Source organism: Quercus suber, unplaced genomic scaffold, assembly GCF_002906115.3.
Source record: "Quercus suber isolate HL8 unplaced genomic scaffold, Cork oak 2.0 scaffold_90, whole genome shotgun sequence".
Classification (NCBI taxonomy): Eukaryota; Viridiplantae; Streptophyta; class Magnoliopsida; order Fagales; family Fagaceae; genus Quercus; species Quercus suber.
In genome coordinates this window covers 185,827-207,980 of record NW_027069555.1, presented here as the reverse complement: position 1 = coordinate 207,980, position 22,154 = coordinate 185,827, and the positions used below count along the sequence as shown (strand labels likewise).

Here is a 22,154-nt window from a genome sequence, read left to right as displayed (position 1 = left end):
AGGCAATGTTTTTTTTATTTTTTTTGGCTAAGACAAGCAACAGGTCTGGCTTTATATATATAGGAAAGAAATAAAGTTTAAGACACACATTTTTATTTTTGAATTACAAAGCTGCAAACTTTTCAAGAAAACAATTTTTTATTGTCCTAAACACTTAACATCTATTGCTTCTTACTACTAACAGAAATATTTTATCTTTACAAAAACTTTTTGGCAAAAAAAGTACTATAAAGAACTTATATCCTATGAGCAGTGTAAGCTCGCAAGGATAATCAGTAAAGGTGGCTAGGCTGTTGTATCCTAAGGGCAACATGCAAAAACTATTTGTCTAACTATATCAAGACAGTAACTTGGTCCATGCCTCATCTCCGTCACCTCTTTTGGTAAAATCAAATTGTTCTTGGAATCAAGAGCATAAAATGATAGCTCGGCTCCACGTAGCATAGTTCTCTTGAGTAAGAGGATGATTAACCAGAATCAAGCCAGGATTCTCACTACTATGCAAAAAATAGGGACTATGTTTTACAAGAGTAATCAGATTCTCACTATTATCATAAAATTATGTTTTTTTTCTTCTTACTTTGTAAGTTACACATTTATCTAGTGTGGGATTTTAACTTTTAACACGGCCACCACAACCGTCCTAAATAACGTTGGTCAAAAGAGAAGATGTTCAAGGTTTCGACATCATGCATCCGGGTCCAAGCCCTTGAAGTCTATAGAAGCTACAGCTATTGCAGACAGGTTATCTGGGGGGTTGTCACAGAAGAAACCTTTGTACTTGCAAATATCTGAGCCTACCCAGGATTTAGTAACTCTCCTAGAGGATCTCATGTGATCATGGACTTGAATCTTTTGGATTATAGAATAGATCACAGCAAGCCCTTTGTCTGCAAATACCAAAGTTCCATTTTTTTTTTTTTTAGGCAAAGGCGATTGTGCTTGAGAGGCTGTTGGTTTCTGGCAATGGAATGAGCTGAGTATACCGTGAAATTCATTGTTGCAGCCTTTGCTTTGGCTTTTATCTTTGCTATGGCTTCATTGGTTGCTAAGAAATTGATGAAGGAATTTGTACAGTTGCTGATCTGGTGATTCTTTTATGGTATTTGTTTGAAACTCTGCATTTGAAGCAATGAATGTAAAACAAGTTTGAAATGCTAAGACATTGAATAAAAACTTTTACCAACCAGCTTTTAATCTTATTTTCTCGTGTTTTTTTATATTTTGGAGAGAGATATAAAACTGAAGCAAAATTATATATTTAGGCTTGTTTTTAATGGAAGTGGATTATAGAACTCTAACTTAACTAATCTCAAGTAGGTAAAGTATCAAATTTCAAATCACAGGGAAATAATTTAAATTTTGGCCAAATCACAGGCGGATAAGTTGTAATTTTCCCAAATAAAAATTACTGCTGCTAAGAGGCCAAGAGTCCTGTCTAAGCTATTTTGTTAGGAAAATTAAAGTTTCAATCTTCCCTCCTCCAGTAAATTTCTAATATCCTTTAGAAATAGTTCTACTACATTTTTAAGAGAAACAAGAGGTGGGTTCCAGTTAGCTCAACTGGTAAAGTCTCTGATGGTTGTATAAGAGATCTGGGGTTCAATCCCCGCCTACACCAAAAACTGATTGGTGTCTGGTCTGATGAGAAAGAGCTATTATCAGAAGCGGACGCCATAGGTTGAAACTCTCTCAAAAAAAAAAAAAAAAAAAGAGAAACAAGAGAACATTTGAGAAAATCTTGTTCCAAACCTTCGTTAAGGGATTTTTTTTTTTTTTTTAAATGTAAAAGGGCCTTATTGTAAGGGATAAAAATGAATATAAAATAATGGCAAAAAGTACAATTTATATGCTATAAGTTTAGTGAAATATTGATCATTTTAATCCACTAAATTTAATTTTTTCTAGTCGTGAACTTTGAAAACGTGGTCATTAAAATCTTTTTGCCTGTTGTTATTTGATAAAGATATTGTTAACTTTGTTAAAAAAATTTCATTTCACATTTATAACATCAAAAAATAAAATTATTTTTTATTTAAACCAAAATTTATATATTTTATATATATATAAAATAAAAACATTTTCTTAAACCCTTCCATACTCCCAAACAATAGATTGCCAATACTAATCAACCAATGTTGGATATAACAAAAAGTACATACGGCTTGAGCTATTATTATTTTTATAATTATATTATATATAGCTGCCATGTTGCATATATTTTTTTCCCACTTTGGTAAGCTTATGTGCAGCTCCGCCTAATATTTGTCTGGCTGAATATATCATGATTTTTGGACAAAGTCGGATCTAGATTCTCAAATCTGATTTTCTAGAATGCCATAATTTGTGAACTCGTGGCCCAAATGATGTAGTTATGAATGTTCTTTTATATCTTATTCGCTTGTAATGTGCACATTGCATGAGTTTCATAATAATGTTCTTCGTTAGTAAAGGAGAACGCTAGCAATGGGACGTATGAAGTACAATATAATTAAACACTATTATATTATATTAAATATTTTATTATTTAGTCATGAATTATCAGGTATATTAATTAAATCCAATTTTTTTAAAAAAAATTGCAATAACAATAATAATAAAAATATGATAACATACTATATTTGGTCCTAATTTTACCAGAGTTTGTTTTTCCATCCCTAAACTATGAAAAATTCTTTTTTTCTTCCATAAGTTTGTTAGAGTTTATTTTTTTTCAATAGTTTAGAGACAAAATAGGGAAGAAAAAAAAAACTTTTTTCAATAGTTAAAGGATGAAAAGAAAAATATTTTTTAAAGGTTAAGGATAAAAGTGAACATTTTCAATAGTTTAAGGATGAAAAAAAAAACTTTTTAATAATTTAGGAACTAAAAAAACAGATTAATAAAATTTAGGGACTAAAATAATATTTTGCTCATTAAAATAAGTTAGCCAAAATCTATAGTTCAGCCTTATGGCTTGTTTGAAAGTTTAGAGAGGGAGGAGAGTAGAGGGGAGTAGAGGGAAGGGGAGTAGTGGGGAGGAGAGTAGAGGAGAATGATTCACCTCCACCTTATTTGGATGTTTTTAAAATTAGTAAGGGGAAGGGAGATTACTTCATTTGAAGAGCCAAGAGTAAAAGTCTGTTTTCGAAACTCATTCTCACACCACACTCTGAAACTATGTGTGTGAACGAGTCTCAAGGGGGCATTTGTAGAGAGGGAAAATTCCCGACCTATCACAAGCTGACACGTCACACTACCAAGTCCACAAAATACAGCCAATTACAAAGCGCCACATACTGCTGCTAGGTCTTACCATCATTATTTAGAAGCCAACAGAAACTTGCCAAGTGTCATACAAGAACCAATCATGCATCAGCTCGTGTAAGCAATGACATAAGCAGCCTCGCACGTGTAAGCGATGACATAAGCAGCCTTGCACATGTAAGCGATGACCTAAGCAACCTCACACGTGTAAGCGATGACATAAGCGGACCTATCAGATTGTGACATGTGTCACCAATCAGACTCCGCCACGTGTCGCTCATCCACCCCAAAACTCCTATAAATAGAAGCCTTCCTAAGACATTTAGGAGGACATCAAGCCATTTGAAGCATTTAGAAGTCTAGAAGCTCTGCCGGAACCAAGCTCTAAAGCCTCCAAGAACTTCAAGAACTTTAACTTTGAATACGAAGAACATTCGAAGAGAAATCATCCTAATCATCTGCCTAGATCCAAAAGTTTGTGGGAATCAAGCCTAAAGTGTCCGAAAACATCAACAAATCACAAATCAGTGAAGCTCTATGGATCCAAGCTCCTAAAGCCTCGAAGAACTTCCACCATAAACCTTCAAAGACGAAGAACACACGAAGAACACGAAGAACGTGAAGAACACGAAGAACAAAGGATTTCTAACAAGCTCAGAGCCGGAGATTCATTGTAATTCCGTTTCAGCAATCTTTGATCCATCCCTCAACCAAATTGAAGGACATTTTGTGTTCAAGTCACAATCACATTACCACAAATCCAAATCAATAAGTCTTGCAAGGAGATCGAATCAGATGATCACACTTTTGTAATTGAAAAGAATTGTACCACACATATTCAATACAAATTCGCATTTGTACAACTATTTTACTTGTTTGATTTATTTCGAACCAAGAAATTTAGTCATCTACAATTTGCCTTTTAGAAGTGGCTGAATCCCTTAGAGTTTTGTGAATATGTTTTGATTAAGTATCTGCATGTAGTTATTGGGTGGTGTTGTCTTTGACATCAGTCCAGAAATATGTTGCTTGGTCATGAACTCATGATGTATGCTAAAAAATCATTATGAAATTTCTTCTTCTTTTTTTTCCCTAATTTTTTTTAGGTATCTATTCCTATTCTAAATTTAGATTGACTATGGAGATGGGTATTTTGCTAGTGAACTACAAGAAACAAAATATACAATCCACTAGCAAAATGCCATTTGTGTGCTTCGGCATAGAATTCGCTTGTGCCAGAAATTGAAAATGCCTTAATTAGTTATAATAATTAAGAGTTGAGTTTGGAAAATAAAATACTAGTAAATATGCGCTTTAAAATTTTAAAATAATAATAATAATAATCAAATCCAAGTTCATCTTATGAGTGCATATTTGGTGGCATAAGTTTATCTATAATAAAGCCTTAATTATAAGGTATGCAAATGCATAACAAAGAAGCGATTGTTTCATTGGGGTTTGAGATGGCATTATCACAAGCTTTTCTAGTTGCTTTCTTCATCTCTGGCTCTGCTATTGTATTTGATAAGATTAATGTAGTCGATGCCAATATTGTCCAGAGCATGTACATCAACTGGAGAAATAATGAGGTAGCTATTGTGGGCAGCGATGATCTTCAACTCGCATTGGATCAAACCTCAGGTAAAAATTATCCCTTTCTTTTTTCCATCCACCTACTATAGAATTAATTTTCATTTTTAACTTCACATTTCATTTTGAACCGAATTCTTTTTATTAGAGATTACAATTTAACTTTTCCCTTTTACTCAAAGTTAGAAAAGATAAAATATAGTAGCTAGCTTAATTTGATACGATAATAAAATTAAAAGTAAGAAAATAAAATAATATGATGAAAATGAGCAAAAGCAAGATAATTAAAGAGAGGGAACGTGATTCAATTTGATTGCCTACATCCATAAATTTTTCGTAAAAACTACCGAGAATAATAATAATAATAATAATAATAAATTATTATTATTATCATTATTATTATTATTATGCTGAATAAATACTTTATTGCTCAACCAAAAACAAGGGAGAAACAAAATAATTGAGCCAAATTTCATCTCTATCTAAAACCTAAAAAATAAAACAAGGCAAATTTGAGATGGAAACTGGCCCAGTCAAGCTTACAAGAGTTGTCCATTGTACCTAAAAATGAGCAGAGACATTTGCCTCCCTACAAACAAAGGAAAATTTTACATTGGTAAAAAGCTTTACAAAACACAAAATATCATCACATAAAGTTTTAATACTCCAATGGGGATCAACATTTGCATTACAAAGTGACTTAATGACATTCTAAGCATATCCCTCTAGTATAATATTCTCATAGACTTCACTAGCAACAAGCCTAATCTTACTCCATGTTGCTCTAGCTTCCCCCACCAAAGGACTGCTAGGAATGATCTGATGATGAGGTCGGAACATGTTGAACTAAATATCCATCTCTCAGTTGCAAACCCACAATCTAGTCTTTCCTTGATATTTGCTAAGCCCTCCTTCTTATTAGACCAAGTATAAGGATTTCCCAAAAATTAAGATCAATAAGACCATTTTTATCAATTACAGCATTGGGACCTCCATTGGATGAAGTTGCAACCGGCATGTCTCCCTTTTTATCTACTTGAGAAAAAACATGATTAAAATCCCCAAGACACAGCCATCCCCCATTAAAGGCTTTCCTACCTTTTCCACATCATCCCAAAATGACCCTCTATTATTTCTATTAGGCGGGCCATACACCAATGATATCATCCATGGTTCATTTACTGGATTAGAGAAAACCAAGCCATAAATCATGTTAATGCACTTTGAAGTGATTTCTAGATCAACTCCAATTTTTCACCTAACTATAAGCCCACCTTTCTTTCCTCTAGGATTAACAACATCCAAGTTATAAAATCCCAAGGATCACAAGAACTTCCTTACTCTATCTATGGGAATCTTAGTTTCTAATAAAAATACTACATCTGGACTGATATCTGTTATTAAAGCTCTCGTTGCTACAGCCCGAACCAAGCCACTGCAATTCTAGGATAGGACAATCATGACTGGGTTGGGGGCATGGTAAAGCACTACAACAAAATGTATTTTTAGTGACGAAAATTAGGGAGGAAATATTTTTCATCACTAAAAATACAGCTTTAGTGATGAGATATGAATTTTGTCACTAATAATAATAAAAAAAATTATAACATTTAGTGACAAAAAATAAATTTCATCACTATTGCGATCTGAAAAATGGGCGCCAATGGAGGGAAACTTTGGCGCGAATTTAATTAATCTATAGTGACGAAATATTTTGTTGCTAAAGTTGAAATTTTTAGTGAAGAAATATTTCGTCACTGTAGGTATTACTATGGATAGTATTAGTGACGAAAATCCTTTCATCACTATAAGGAAGAATTAGCGACGAAAAATATTTGTCACTAAAAATAATAATAGTTTTGCACTTATATGTTTTTAGTGACGAAATCACAATTCGTCACTAAAAGTATGATTTAGTGACGAAATATGAATTTCGTCTCTAAAAATCTTACCAAAGCCCGATCTTTAGTGACGAAACTAGAATTCGTCACCAAAAGACTTAAAAAGCCTAATTTCAATACCCAAAGAGCCATTTCAATACACAAACATTTCAATACACATTTCAAGCCGTTTCAGTCAAAAAAAAAAAAGAGCCGATTAAGCTCAGCCAAAAAAACCCGAACCTCCCACCATCGCCGATTAAGCTCAACTGTTGCCGATGAAGCTCAAACTGTCGCCAATGAAGCTCTGTTAAGAACCAACAGTCGCCGATTAAGCTCAACGACAATGCTTCAGCTTGCCATTGCAACCCACACCGATACCCACTCCAAATCGCATTCCTTCGAACCGGCGACCCTTCGACTTCCCGGCGACCGTTCGCCTTCCTTCGAATTGGCGACCCTTCGCCTTCCTGGTGACCGTTCATGATATCTGTTATTAAAGCTCTCGTTGCTACAGCCCGAACCAAGCCACTGCAATTCTAGGATAGGACAATCATGACTGGGTTGGGGGCATGGTAAAGCACTACAACAAAATGTATTTTTAGTGACGAAAATTAGGGAGGAAATATTTTTCATCACTAAAAATACAGCTTTAGTGATGAGATATGAATTTTGTCACTAATAATAATAAAAAAAATTATAACATTTAGTGACAAAAAATAAATTTCATCACTATTGCGATCTGAAAAATGGGCGCCAATGGAGGGAAACTTTGGCGCGAATTTAATTAATCTATAGTGACGAAATATTTTGTTGCTAAAGTTGAAATTTTTAGTGAAGAAATATTTCGTCACTGTAGGTATTACTATGGATAGTATTAGTGACGAAAATCCTTTCATCACTATAAGGAAGAATTAGCGACGAAAAATATTTGTCACTAAAAATAATAATAGTTTTGCACTTATATGTTTTTAGTGACGAAATCACAATTCGTCACTAAAAGTATGATTTAGTGACGAAATATGAATTTCGTCTCTAAAAATCTTACCAAAGCCCGATCTTTAGTGACGAAACTAGAATTCGTCACCAAAAGACTTAAAAAGCCTAATTTCAATACCCAAAGAGCCATTTCAATACACAAACATTTCAATACACATTTCAAGCCGTTTCAGTCAAAAAAAAAAAAGAGCCGATTAAGCTCAGCCAAAAAAACCCGAACCTCCCACCATCGCCGATTAAGCTCAACTGTTGCCGATGAAGCTCAAACTGTCGCCAATGAAGCTCTGTTAAGAACCAACAGTCGCCGATTAAGCTCAACGACAATGCTTCAGCTCGCCATTGCAACCCACACCGATACCCACTCCAAATCGCATTCCTTCGAACCGGCGACCCTTCGACTTCCCGGCGACCGTTCGCCTTCCTTCGAATTGGCGACCCTTCGCCTTCCTGGTGACCGTTCGCCTCCTTTGAATAGGCGACCCTTCGCATTCCTTCTTCCCAGTGACCATTCGCCTTCCTTCGAATCGGCGACCCTTCGCCTCCCCGGCGACTAGTCGCCTCCTTCGAATCAACGACCCTTCGCCTTCCTTTGCCTTCCCAGTAACTTAGTTAAATTAACTAGGTTATAGATTTTGAGGAACTAGGTTTTGTAAATTATGTAAATATTGTATTTTTGAGATGGTTGTTTTTGTTGTTTGTTTTAGTCTGGGGTTATTTCGGATACTCCTAATGAGCTCATTGAGTACTTTTTGAACACTGAAGCTCAGGAATTTGAGGTTAAGATCGCAAGGTTGAGAACACGGTAAGTGCTTTTACGGTGTTACATCTTTATAACATGGAAGATAACATTGCATACCATTTGTTTGAGGTTTTGATTCACCCAATATGGAGCTTCATTTTTGTATCTATGTGTATAGATGGAATTGGAGTGTGTACTTTGTTTTATAGTTTATAAACCATATTAGTGTGGGTGTACTTTGATTCCTCCGAATGTGCAATTCATTGTGCATACTTTTGTTTTATAAATTATATTAGTGTGTACTTTGTTTATAAATCATCATATTAATTTGGTGTTGTGAGTTAGCGATGTAGATTGGTTGTTGTGGACTTGTTGCAGCTTCTTTGCTCAATGATTCAAACATAATAAGTAGTTGCTGGTAGTGCAAGCTCTCCAACAAGTTTTTGAGTGGCACAATGCCTTTTAACTAGAAAATATTTATTCTAAGTGGAATACAATAGCTATGAACCATTTGGTTGTAGTTGAGCCCTTCAAAGGAGAGGAGAAGGGTGGCTGGCATATACTAAAATCAGTGCGCTTCCATTTTGGTTGCAGCATGGTTATAAGAATGGATTGAAGAATTAAATTTTCCATTTTGCAGTTAGTATTTTAATTATTTATTTTTTCTCTGTCTTTTGTTGCATGCATGTCTGTACTAAAATTCTGGGGTTGTGATCTTTATAGGTTTTAGAATTTAATCCCACATTCAAATATGTTCATCATTGAAAGTTCAATATGGGTATGAAACACCCTTGAACGTTTAGACCCCAAATTATAAAATTACCAATTCGAACTTTATATCAAACAATTAATGTGTGGAACATGATAACAAGCTTATAACATAATTGATAAACAATCTAAGCCAAATATAAACACATCCACAGCAGTAAATATAAGGCAAAGATAAAGGAAAAGAAGATCCAAACACACGGACAACACACGATGTGTTATCGAAGAGGAAACTGAAGTCCTCGGCGTAAAACCTCTCCGTCGCCCTCCAAGCGATGATAAAATCCACTAAAGAATATAGTTGGGATACATGAACAGCAAAAGACCCTCCAAGCCTAATCTACCTAAGTACCTAAGCCCTCCAAGCTTCTTGCTCCAACGAGGTTACGCCGAACCTATTTCTTCTTTAGCTTGCCGGATTCCGCTACTTGACCATAGCATCAACCAATGTATATTGGTTCCTTTCCAAACTGCTTCCCTAAGCACCAAATGAATCTTCTCACAGACGTGGGTGTGGTGAGATAAGGGTTTGGTAAATGACCTCTCAAGGGTATGACAATGGAGAGGAAGAGAGTAGAGGAATTTGTAGAGTCTCTTTAGATGAAGATTGGGGATTAAAACACATAGATTTCAAGAATATTTTACAAAAAACATGAAATTGGAGTGAAAAACAAGAAAGCCATACCTTTTCTTGAAGATTTATGCAGAAATGATGCAGAGATGAAGGATTTTTTTAGTGAGAATCGAAAGCTTTGAGAGAGAGAGTGAAGAAGACAATGAACAGTCGCTGAAAATCGAGGGAAAATTGAAAAACAATTTTAAAACTGTCTTCAAAAACGCAAAACACGCGTTTTTCGCGACTTAACCAAGTCGCCAGTAAGTCGCCAGGGCAAGCCGCGAAACACTGTGAAGGTAAGATTCTAGAAAAATCTTCTAAGTGTTTTTCGCGACTGGAAGGTTTAGCCGCGAAGGAGTCCGAGCTGAGCCGCGAAAATCTTTGAGTAACCCTCGCGATTGACTTTCCACCCGCGAACAAGCCGCCAAAATGAGCCGCGAAAAGAGCAAAACTCAAATTTTTCAAAAATTTTCTAAGTCTTTTTCGCGACTAGAATACTGACTCGCCAGTAAACGCGAAAATCTCTGATTGAGCTCGCGACTGGGGCTTGCGACTGAGCTAACCCGCGACTTAGTCGCCAAAACAGGGCAACACTGTTTTTGAAAAAATTTCACATTTTTGTAAAAGCAAAGTACTTTCAAAAACAAAACAAAACACTCAAAAATCTTTTTGTGTTTGACCAACAAAGATTGAGCATGTGAAAACACATTTAATCAAGTACAATCACACAAATGAATATGGCATTCATTGAACATAGACTTGTGTGTTGTGTGTGGATATCAAAAATGAGATAGTCCTTAGTCCAATGTGAAGCTTCAATGATCAATTCAATCAAGGCATACACAACTAGCACTAGATAATGTGACCTATCTCAATTATAGAAGCATGCATATATGACCTCCCACAAGAACTTGATAACAACTCTTTGAAGCTTTTCATTTGGCTCCATATTCAACATATCATTTGCCATTTTTGAGCAAAGAAACTCTCATTGTGAGATAGATGCCTGAAATTTTTGATATTTCAATTAATGAGTTAGCCTTTGGCTTTTTGGCATCTTTCATACATTTTATTTTGGTCGCTTTCCCTTTTTCCTAGTCAAATACTAGTATGTGCGACAGGCTTTTGCAGCTCTATATCTCTTTTCATTTGGAGATTTACATTTAGAGAGCTCTTTAAAGCATAAAAATAAAGAGTGGGAAGATATATAGGCATGAGTCTATGCATGTCTCAAGATCAACAAAACCATTCACTAATCATTCATGACAAGGTTGAAGATCTATTTACAACAATCACATAGATTTCAGAATTTCTTCCACAATGATATGAGTGCATGAGAGACAAGCTAAGCTCGTTAAATGCACAAAGCCATTAGTACAAAGGTACAAGGCTAAACATGCTTTGAGACAAAACTCAACAAAGTGATCAAACTTTTTGGATTTTCAACTTTTTATGTGTTTTTGGATTTTTGACACAAAAGCAGTAGAAGAATGATCAAAAACAAGAAAAATGAGAAAGCATTTTGAACACAAACAAACCACAAAATAAACAGATACTCAAAAACACAACGCAAATAACCAATCATATCCACAAAGCATAGGAAGAATTGATGCATGGACATGTTATAATGCTTATGCATGAGTACCCTTTGTCACCCACACGTCACGTGCGTTTGGGGTGATATCCTTGACGGATCGGGTACGAGAGTTAGGACTTTCAAACCTCCTGTTGAAGCTCTCCAAGCAAGTGGTGAAGGCACCGATCATCTTCATCACGTCCGTCATTCCTGGATCATTGTTTTGACTTCTTGGTTTCTCACCACCCCAAGACCTCTTGTCATTCCTTCTTCCTCGTGACCGAGGTGCGCTTGCATTGTTGTCTGCTCTCAGCTTTTGACAGTTGGGTCTAGTATGCCCTCGCAGTCCGCAATAGTGACACACATACTCAGTTCTAGGACCCCATTGTGGTCTTGAGAGAGATCTTGCTCTGGTTTCGTGTCTGCCCATAGATTGATTTCGGGGCTTATTCACCATCCGTTGCTCACTCACATTCTTCTTCTCAGCCTTAACATTCTCAGGGATGGTTTCTTCTACAGTAGGCTCTATGGCCTTCACAAATTTCACTTCTTTGGTAGCTTTGGCTGATGAGCTACTTCCTCCGGTATACCCCAATCCGGACTTATCTGAGAAATGTTTTTGAGACGAGATAACATCTTCCAGCTTTCTGGAGGAGACCCTTTCAATCTTGGCTTGCGCTTGCACCATCTTGCTCAAGGAATCTTACTTTGGTGTAAGCTTCCGATAACTCTCCATTTAGTGTCTCAATCTCACATTTAGCCTCTTTATATCTAGCCAGTAGACTTTTGTAGTCCTCTTCAGCCCTTTTCATCTTCTTTACAGCCGCCTTTGCAACCCTTGCATACTACCTGATTTCTCAAGGAGTAAAGTGTAATTCTCTTGAATACTCAATGTACCTTCATCCTCTTCAGCTTCCGATTCTTCAACAACTCCAATAGACTCCAAATCAGAATGTTCACCAAGCTCCTTCACAAGTGTATCCAAGTCATTGAGGATTCCACATGAGCAATGGTCATGAATGCGGAGAAATTTCCTTCTCCATCAAGCTCTCGTCAGAATCAGAATTTGATGAGTCCGAATCACTTAAAGTAGTGGCATAGACTTTCCCTTCGACTTCAAGTAGTTTGACATTCCTTTTTAAAATGCCCATGCCCATTACATTCAAAACATGTAATTCCTTGTGAGGATTGGGAATCTTTACCATCTTTTCTTCGGAAGTCTTTCTTCTCTTTTTCGGCACTCTGGAATTTTCTTTTGTCACCAAATTTTCCACTATTCTTGAGCTTTAGGAATTTCTCGGAAGTTCTTTACAAGATACGCCACATCTTTATCTACCGTATCCTCTTCCGAAGATTCATGAGACACTATCCTCTCATCAATTGTCTTAAGAGAAGGATTTGCTCTTCTTCGCTGAAGGAAGAGACAACTCATATGTCTGTAGAGAACCAACCAGCTCTTGAACCTTGATTTCATCAAGATCTTTGCTTCTTCAATGGCTGTAACTTTGGCACGAAAACTTTCTAGTAGTGACCAAGATCTTCCTTACAACTTTAGACTCCTCCGTCTTTTCCCCCAAATTAAATTTGCCGATGACCACCTCGTTTAGCTTACTATAAAAAGAGTCAAAGGACTCATCCTCATCCATCTTTAGCTGCTCAAAGCGAGTGGTCAGCATCTGAAGTTTGGTGTCTTTCACCTTCTTGGTTCCTTCATAGGTCGTCTCCAGAATCTCCCATGCTTCCTTAGCAACAGTAATATGAGAAATCCTGTGAAATTCTTCTGGAGAGATACCACAGAAAATGGCATTCAATGCTTTACTGTTTGCATTAGCTGCCGCAAGAGCTGCCTTGTCCCAAGTGGATTTGGCATCCACTGGCTTTGTCCAACCTATATCAACTGCATCCCACACAGCCTCATCCATAGAACACAAAAACGCCCTCATTCGGACTTTCCAAAAAGCATAGTTATTACCATTAAAAAATGGTGGAGCAGTGAGAGATTGAGACCTATCCATCTCAACAAGGGGTCAAGATCACACTTAGGTATTAAACCACAACAAGTGTACCCTCTGATACCAATTGAAAGTTCAATATGGGTATGAAACACCTTGAACGTTTAGACCCCAAATTATAAAATTACCAATTCGAACTTTATATCAAACAATTAATGTGGGAAATGATAACAAGCTTATAACAAATTGATAAACAATCTAAGCCAAATATAAACACATCCACAGCAGTAAATATAAGGCAAAGATAAAGGAAAGAAGATCAAACACACGGACAACACACGATGTGTTATCGAAGAGGAAACCGAAGTCCTCGGCGTAAAACCTCTCCGCCGCCCTCCAAGCGGTGATAAAATCCACTAAAAATATAGTTGGGATACATGAACAGCAGAAGACCCTCCAAGCCTAATCTACCCAAGTACCTAAGCCCTCCAAGCTTCTTGCTCCAACGAGGTTACGCCGAACCTATTTCTTCTTTAGCTTGCCGGATTCCGCTACTTGACCATAGCATCAACCAATGTATATTGGTTCCTTTCCAAACTGCTTCCCTAAGCACCAAATGACCTTCTCACAGACGTGGGTGTGGTGAGATAAGGGTTTGGTAAATGACCTCTCAAGGGTATGACAATGGAGAGGAAGAGAGTAGAGAAATTTGTAGAGTCTCTTTAGATGAAGATTGGGGATGAGGCAATCTTTTTTTCTCTAGGGTTTTCTCTCACAAAATTCTCTCTGAAAACTCTCTCAAAATGATGGGTATAAGGGTGTATATATAGTAGGGTGAGAAAGGAATGCAAAACGTCAGTTTTGCCAAACAGGGCAAGTTGGCACTTGATCTCGTAGCTTGTCCAAGTCGCGAGTTCAAGTCGCGACGTAACGGCCTGGCCAGACTGAAACTTTTGTCCTGTAGCGTGACAGCTGGCGGACCCTTCAGCTTCCCAGTGTGCCTTTCACGTGTAGCCTTTGGCGGCTTGCCAGTCGCGATCCACCCGCGAGCCCTAGCCGTGAGCCTCTGTTTTTCTTGCACACTCTTGACTTTTCTTCACATCTTCTCACATACTACCCTTACAATTTCCACCTAAATACAGGGTTGCTAAGTGCTAAATTACAAGCAAATTGGTTAGGAATAAACCAATTAAATGGTTGATTAAATTCAACCTTACAATCATTGTTTCTTGTTTTTGTTTAGTGTATGATTGTTGTTTGTTTGTTTGTTTGTTTGTTTTTTTTTTTTTTTTCACCAAACCAAATGGGTTCTTTTTAATAAAGCAAATAGATGTTATACTTAAACATCTATTTGCTCATGTTCTCTGAAAATCAATTTATAAGGAAAAAAGAAAAGAAAAAGAAAAGAAACTTTATAACAAAAGAGAAAACAAATAAATAATTAAAGAAAAAATGTGTTTTCACCTACAACCAAGGAGCTGTTGATTTCATAATTTTAATAGGAATACGGTCAAACTTTGAAGAGTAAAAAATGGTGAAAATTTAAAGTTCAAGAGCTAATTTCCTTTGCTTTTGCATCATTTTGACAAACTAGATGGATTATGAAGGAAGATCACAAAACAAGCTTAAGTGATATTTTATAGGATTCTTCAGTGAATTAAACTGCCTTAAAAACCTTTAAATAGAAAATTTTATGTATCAGATTAGTGAAAAGTAGGAAAGATTGATAACTCTAATAGTTGATTATGACTTGTTAAGAATTTGCTCTTTTTGTATTCCTATTTCAATCAGATTAATATAGAACAACTTTGGAGAAGCGCTGATTTTGGTGGTTGGAGGCCATCTTTTGCTCCACGGTGTGATTGGCCTCGTACTTACTTTTCATTTTCTCAAACAATATTCCGCCTCAATTTTTATTTTTTTTTTTTTTTTTTTTTTTTTGGTGCTAAACTTTTTAGGCTTCAGATTTTGAATTTTTGTACATTGTGGCAGCTCCTCCAACTCCTAGTGAGAGTAATGGCCATCTATGTGTTCGCTGTAATGGTGGTCTGAACCAGCAACGTAGTGCGATTGGTATCCTTTTCCCTACTATTGGATCCTTATAATTTTCTTGTATTAGGACAAATATAATAGTCATTTTTTTTTTTTTTTTTTAGTGTCAAACAAAAAAAGTGAACTAAATGCTCTTTTAGATGATTAGTGAGGCTACTCAATTTTTATTGCCAAGCTAGAAATTTAATATTCCATTTTATGTATGCTAAATGAATTTAGCATTAATATGAGGGTGTTTATTTAATCATGTAAATTAATGTGTACTCTTTTGGATGTTATTAGATTTGTAATGCGGTCCTTGCTGCACGAATCATGAATTCTACACTAGTGCTACTTGAGTTGGATGCAAACTCCTTTTGTTTAATCTTTCTTTTCTTTTCTTTTTCTTTTTTCTTTTGTATCTGGGCTAAAGCTAACTAAAAGTTATCTTTCTTTTATCTCCAGCTCTCTTTCTTTTTTGTGGCTGAAGAAATTGTGAGGATCAAGGTGAAGAACACAAGTTAACTTTGGATTTTTTCTGAAAGTTGTAAACTTAGCTTGAGCAAAGTAAGTAAAGTCTAGTTAAAAACTTATAAAACTCTATATATACTTGTGATATTGGAAATTGGTTTTGTGGTGAGTTGTTGAGTTGGAGCAAGCGGGTGGCTTGTATGGTGTTATAAGGTGGTTTAAATACATATTGGGAGTGTTTTTCAATTCTTGCAAATGTGAATGAGTATTATTGATTAGATGTGATGAATAGTATTTATTTGATTTAAAAACTTATAAAAGTCTATATATACTTGTGATATTAGAAATTTGTTTTGTGGTGGTTTGTTGTGTTGGAGCAAGCGGGTGGCTTACATGATGTTATAAGGTGGTTTAAATATATATTGAGAGTGTTTTTCAATTCTTGCAAATGTGAATGAGTATTGTTGATTAGATGTGATGAATAGTATTTTATTTTATTTAAATACTTGTAAAACTCTATATTTGTAATGTTGGAAATTGATTTTGTGGTGGGTTGTTATGTTGGAGCAAGCGGGTGGCTTGTATGGTGTTATAAGTTGGTTTAAATTCATATTAGGAGTGTTTGAGTGTGCAATGTATATTTGTTTAAGTATTAATATAGACTTGTGCATTCATGAATGGGATAGAACTTTATCTAAGTAGTTTATAGACTTAAATGTTAGAATACATTAACGAAGCATTGTTTTTATATTTGTGCAGATTTCTTATTGGTGGCTTTTAGGGGATTTACTTTTGGTATTACTTGAAGACATATGAGAACATCTTTCGTTAATTCTAAAATAGGGTTTAGGTAGAGTTATCATGTATTGCAAACAATTATTGTATGGAAGGAGTTTGAATTGGATACTTGTTTTATTTTTTACTTGTGGAATGTATGGATCTTTTTTTTTTATATATAAATGTGTTGTTGAAATAAATGTACTATTCAAATGTAAGGTTTTAATAATGTAATGACAGGTTACAGGCTAATATTAAAGTCACGAAAAAAATAAAATAAGTTTAAGTAACGAATTTTTTCGTCACAATTATAGCAACAAAAAATTGTTTTAGTGACGAAAATTTCATCACTAAATATAGCAAAATTTTTTAAGAAATGATTTTAGTGATGAAAATTTTTGTCACTATATGTGCCTGGAATACCCTTAAAAATAGTTTTAGTGACGAATTTTTTCGTCACTATATGTACTCAAACATAGTTTTAGTGATGAAATTATTCGTCACTAAATATGATTTAGTAAACTAAAGTGTTTTGAGTGACGAAATATTTTCGTCACTGAATAGTGTTTTTAGTGAGGAAAACATTTAGTGACGAAACATTTTCGTCACTAAAAGTTTTTTTTTTTTTTTTAAATCAAATCGNATGAGCAATCTTTTTTTCTCTAGGGTTTTCTCTCACAAAATTCTCTCAGAACTCTCTCAAAATGATGGGTATAAGGGTGTATATATAGTAGGGTGAGAAGGAATGCAAAACGTTTTTGCCAAACAGGGCAAGTTGGCACTTGATCTCGACGGCTTGTCCAAGTCGCGAGTTCAAGACGTAACGGCCTGCCAGACTGAAACTTTTGTCCTGTAGCGTGACAGCTGGCGACCCTTCAGCTTCCCAGTGTGCCTTCACGTGAGCCTTTGGCGGCTTGCCAGTCGCGATCACCCGCGAGCCCTAGCCGGAGCCTCTGTTTTTCTTGCACACTCTTGAGCTTTTCTTCACATCTTCTCACATACTACCCTTACAATTTTCCACCTAAATACAGGGTTGCTAAGTGCTAAATTACAAGCAAATTGGTACGAATAAACCAATAAATGGTTGATTAAATTCAACCTTACAATCTCCCCCTTTGGCTATTCCGTGACAAAACCCTACAACAGACTCTAGACTTAAACGTGAGTTGGAACATGTTGGAAAACTCACTCACACTAACTCTAGATTCTGTAAAGCTCTTGAACATATGAATAAGTAACTCCTGAAACCAATAACATAGCAATATCATTGTATGCAGAAAACTTAATATGTATATGGAGCAAAATAAGCATGATCAAGCAAAAATGAACACAGGCATAAAAGCAATAATTCATGGCAAGATCAACACCAGTAGTCACTTAAGCAAAAGTGATTACTATGTTCATTCACACAAGGAATGAACATCCGAACATGCAAAAATGATAAACTCAATTAAGAGAATCATTTGCAAGTCCAACACTCAACCAATGCATACAAACATATATGCATCTAGGAACAATCCTACACGGGCACAAGAGTGTTGTACTTAAGATAATGCAAGCATTAACAAGTACCAAAGCAAAAGCACAAAGGCTGCATATGCAAAGTTTTGCAAATACATGGCACAAACCATAAAAGCCTACAAACAGTGCATAAGAACAAGAAACAACCCTCAAAACTTACAAAAGCAACAATGGGTACAAAGCTAACAAACAACATAAAGTGCTGAAGCTGAATAACATCATACTATATAAGTAAACACCAAAGATTCACAAGTGTATCAACTTAAAACACAAATATTTAAAATAGCTAAAAACCAGTGTATTAAACTTAAAGAAAACGCATATTTAAACTCCCCCTCAAAATGAGCACTCCCCCTCAAGAGCTGCCTAAAAGTTCTCCCCCTTTTTGACCGGAATGGCCAAAGGGTCAATGATCCTGGTGTATGAATGCTGTCAAACTTGGCAGAGAGAACATCAAGCTGGTCCTGCATTGCTGTCATCCTTGTCTGTTGATTTTGAACATCATGGATTGTATCAAGTCTTTCCAAGATGATCTAAAAGGTATCAGGAGGTACAAGTGATGAGGTAGAAGGTCTGCTCCTCTTGACTCTTACTCTAGGAGTGGAAACTGGTCCTGCCCCTTCTGCTTCAGTCTCCATAGGATCACCTTCTTCGTGACACCCTCTTTTCTTCACCTGGAAGACGACTCTGTATCCATATTAGAGATTAATTTGTTGATGGCAGATAGAGGAGGCATGGGACTGATATCTTTGGAATTACAACACCCTTTTCTTTGAAAATCTCATGAGAAGACTTGAAACACCAGCTTGGCCTCGAGGTGTTTTAGTTTCATCCATTATAGTATCAAAAATGTGGGAACTGATGTCAATAAAGGTGTTTTCCTTAAAATCCATAAGAAAGATGGCTCTATCATTCAATGTAGTCATCTTCCTCTATAGGGTACAGATTGTACATCATTCTTGTCCTAATCACCTCATTATTGGTTTCCCATCTCTTAACAATTTTCCACCAATCTCTTTCTGGACAGTTTCTAGAAAGAGTCATTCTGTCCGTTAGTAATTCATCTCTTTCTAAAAACTCCCACCCCACATACTCCCTTGAGCATCTTTTTTTTTTTTGTTTTTTAAATCAAATCGGACTTTTAGTGACGAAATTTTTCGTCACCAGGACTTTTAGTGACGAGGCTACATTGACGAAATGATTTTTGTCACTAAAAGTCCAATTTCATCACTAAAGGTCCTTAGTGACAAAAAACTAGACTTTTAGTGACAAATTTTTTCGTCACTGAAAATACATTTTGTTTGTAGTGAAGCTTGCCTACTCAACCTTTTTGGATGTAAGGGAAGGATCATTGAAGGGAGATTGAAAACTGAAAGTTCAAATAACGTTGAAAACACTATGAACGTTTAGACCCCTCAAAAACAAATTATCAATTTAAGCTTATTATCAAACAATAAATGTGTGAAACATGAATATAAGCTAATGACATAATTGATAAACAATCTAAACCAATATAAAATCGCATCCACAGCAGAAATTAAATGGTAAAGATTAAGGGAAGAGAGATGCAAACACAAAAATAATACGGTGATGTGTTATTCGAAGAGGAAACTGAAGCCCTTGGCGTAAAACCTCTTCGCCGCCCTCTAAGCAGTCAATAATCCACTAGAAAATGTAGTTTGGATACATGAACAGCAATAGACCCTCCAAGTCTAATCTACCTAGGTACCAAAGCCCTCCAAGCTTCTTGCTCCAACGAGGTTGCGCCGAACCTTTTTCTTCTCTAACTTACCGGATTCCACTATAGCCCATAGCATCAACCAATAACTATTGGTCCATTCCAAACTGCTTCCCTTAGCACCAAAAAAACATTCTCACAGACGTGGGTATGGTGAGGAAAGGATTTGGTCAAAAACATCTCAAGGATGTATCAATGGAGAGGAAGAGAGTAGAGGAATTTGAAAAGTCTCTTAGGTGAAGATTGCGAATAAATCAATCTTGTTTTTTTCTAGGGTTTCTTTCTCAAAATTCTCTCTAGAAGCTCTCTACATTTCGTGGGAATGAGGGGTATTTATACTAGGGTGAGATAGGAATATGAAACATCAAGTTTTTCAAAACAGAGTTGGTTGGCGGCTTGGCCTTGCGACTTGGCTGAGTCATGAGTTCAAGCCGCCAGCTAACAGAACGGCCATACTGGACTTTTTGTCCTGTAGTGCTCTAGCTGGTATAACTGTTTACCTTTTCGCATGCTTCACTCGTGTGTTGAATTTGGCGACTTACTAGTCGCGAGTCACCCGCGAGTCCTAGCTGCAAAACCCCTGCTTTCTTGCACTTTCTTAAGCATTTATTCACACTCTCTCACTCACTACCCTTACATGAATCTCACCTAAATACAGGGTTTCTAAGTGCTAAAATATAAGCAAATTGGCACAAAATAAAGCCAACAAGATGGTTGATTAAATTCAATCTTACAAAAACTTTCAGTGCTTACCTGTTGTGGAGAGTTACAAGTTTGCAAATAAGAATGTTCCCTAGCCAATCTTTCATCTTCTTTATGCGGATGGGGCTGCAATTACTGGTATTTTTCTGTTGGGCTAAGTTAGTCTTGCTGGTGGGCTGATGAGCTATTTTAAGCAAACCCGAGCCCACTTTTGTAAGCTTAATAGCCCTTTTGCTAGGTAGCTAATCAACTACTAATTTCCCTTTTTAACTCCCAGTTTGTAGGGTATCTGGGTGTGGTCTCCTGACTTGCACTACTGCCTTGTTGCTTAGGCCTTGTTGATTGGATCTTACTAAATTAGGCCCTACTGCAAACTTTCACTATTATTATTTTTTAATGATGTATTACAATGAATCCTTGATGGATATCTATAGTATATCTAACTCTAGACTAAACATGTATTAAATTAGGGTTACAACATGCATTTGCAATATAAGTAGGAATTGTGATTTCTTTGCTTGCCTACCAAATAAGATTGGACTTGGGTCTTAATTGAGATTGGACTTCGATATCTTTAATACTTTTGAATATGATAAACTAAAACGTTTAAACATACTGCATATAATCAAACTTGTCGCAATGTACAAGTCAAAATAAAAACCAAAGATACATTGCTACATATCAGAAATGGACAAATCAGATTAGTTTATTTATAAGTTATTACTGCAAATTATAGGTTTCAGATCAGTCTACAATCCATGATGGAGACTGGCTATATATATATATATATGTATGTATGAAACAGACATATATACAATGTCATTCACGTCTCTAACTGCTTTGGTTGTAGGCTCTGGCGCAGTGTCGAAGAGAACATTCTTATTTGGAAGCTTTGAAATGCTCATTAAATTGGTACCGGGGAACTCAGCTAGAACAATAATAGCCTACTATGTAAGTTTTACTAACTTGAACAGAGCACAAGGTTTCATATTTATATATACATATATATATATATATATATATGGACACACATCTTACGGGAGCAAGCTTGACGAGATAGACTTTGAGTTCATAAACTTAGAATCAAATAAGCTAATTGTTCATAAACTTTGTAGCTATCATCGGATAGGAGCAAGCGCGACGATATAGACTTTGAGTTCCTAGGCAACGTTTCAGGACAACCTTATGTTGTCCACACAAATATCTACACACAAGGAAATGATAGTAGGGAGCTGCAATTCTATGTCTGGTTTGACCCTACTGTCGGAGAAATTATAGAGTCCTCTAGTGGACAAGTGATGTGGTCCACCATTCTACTAAAAAACTTCCACTTGTTTAAAATTGCTAAGTCAGTAATTAATTTTTGTTTAAAAAAATTTTCTAACTAACAATTTTAAACAGGTGGAAGTTTTTTAGTGGAATGGTGGACCACATCACTTATCTACCATGTGGATGTTATAATTTCTTATACTGCTGATTACCATAAGGTCCATAACTATACCATTTTTTGGAACCTCATCGAAATTGTGTAAGTCAACTACCCAGGCA

The 22,154-nt window shown here is 36.0% G+C and overlaps 1 pseudogene; it reads left to right on the top strand.

Moving 5' to 3' along the window:
- The first annotated feature begins 4,629 nt into the window (after nucleotides 1-4,629).
- LOC111990995 (probable xyloglucan endotransglucosylase/hydrolase protein 26) overlaps nucleotides 4,630-22,154 on the top strand; it is an 18,358-nt pseudogene continuing 833 nt past the window's right edge.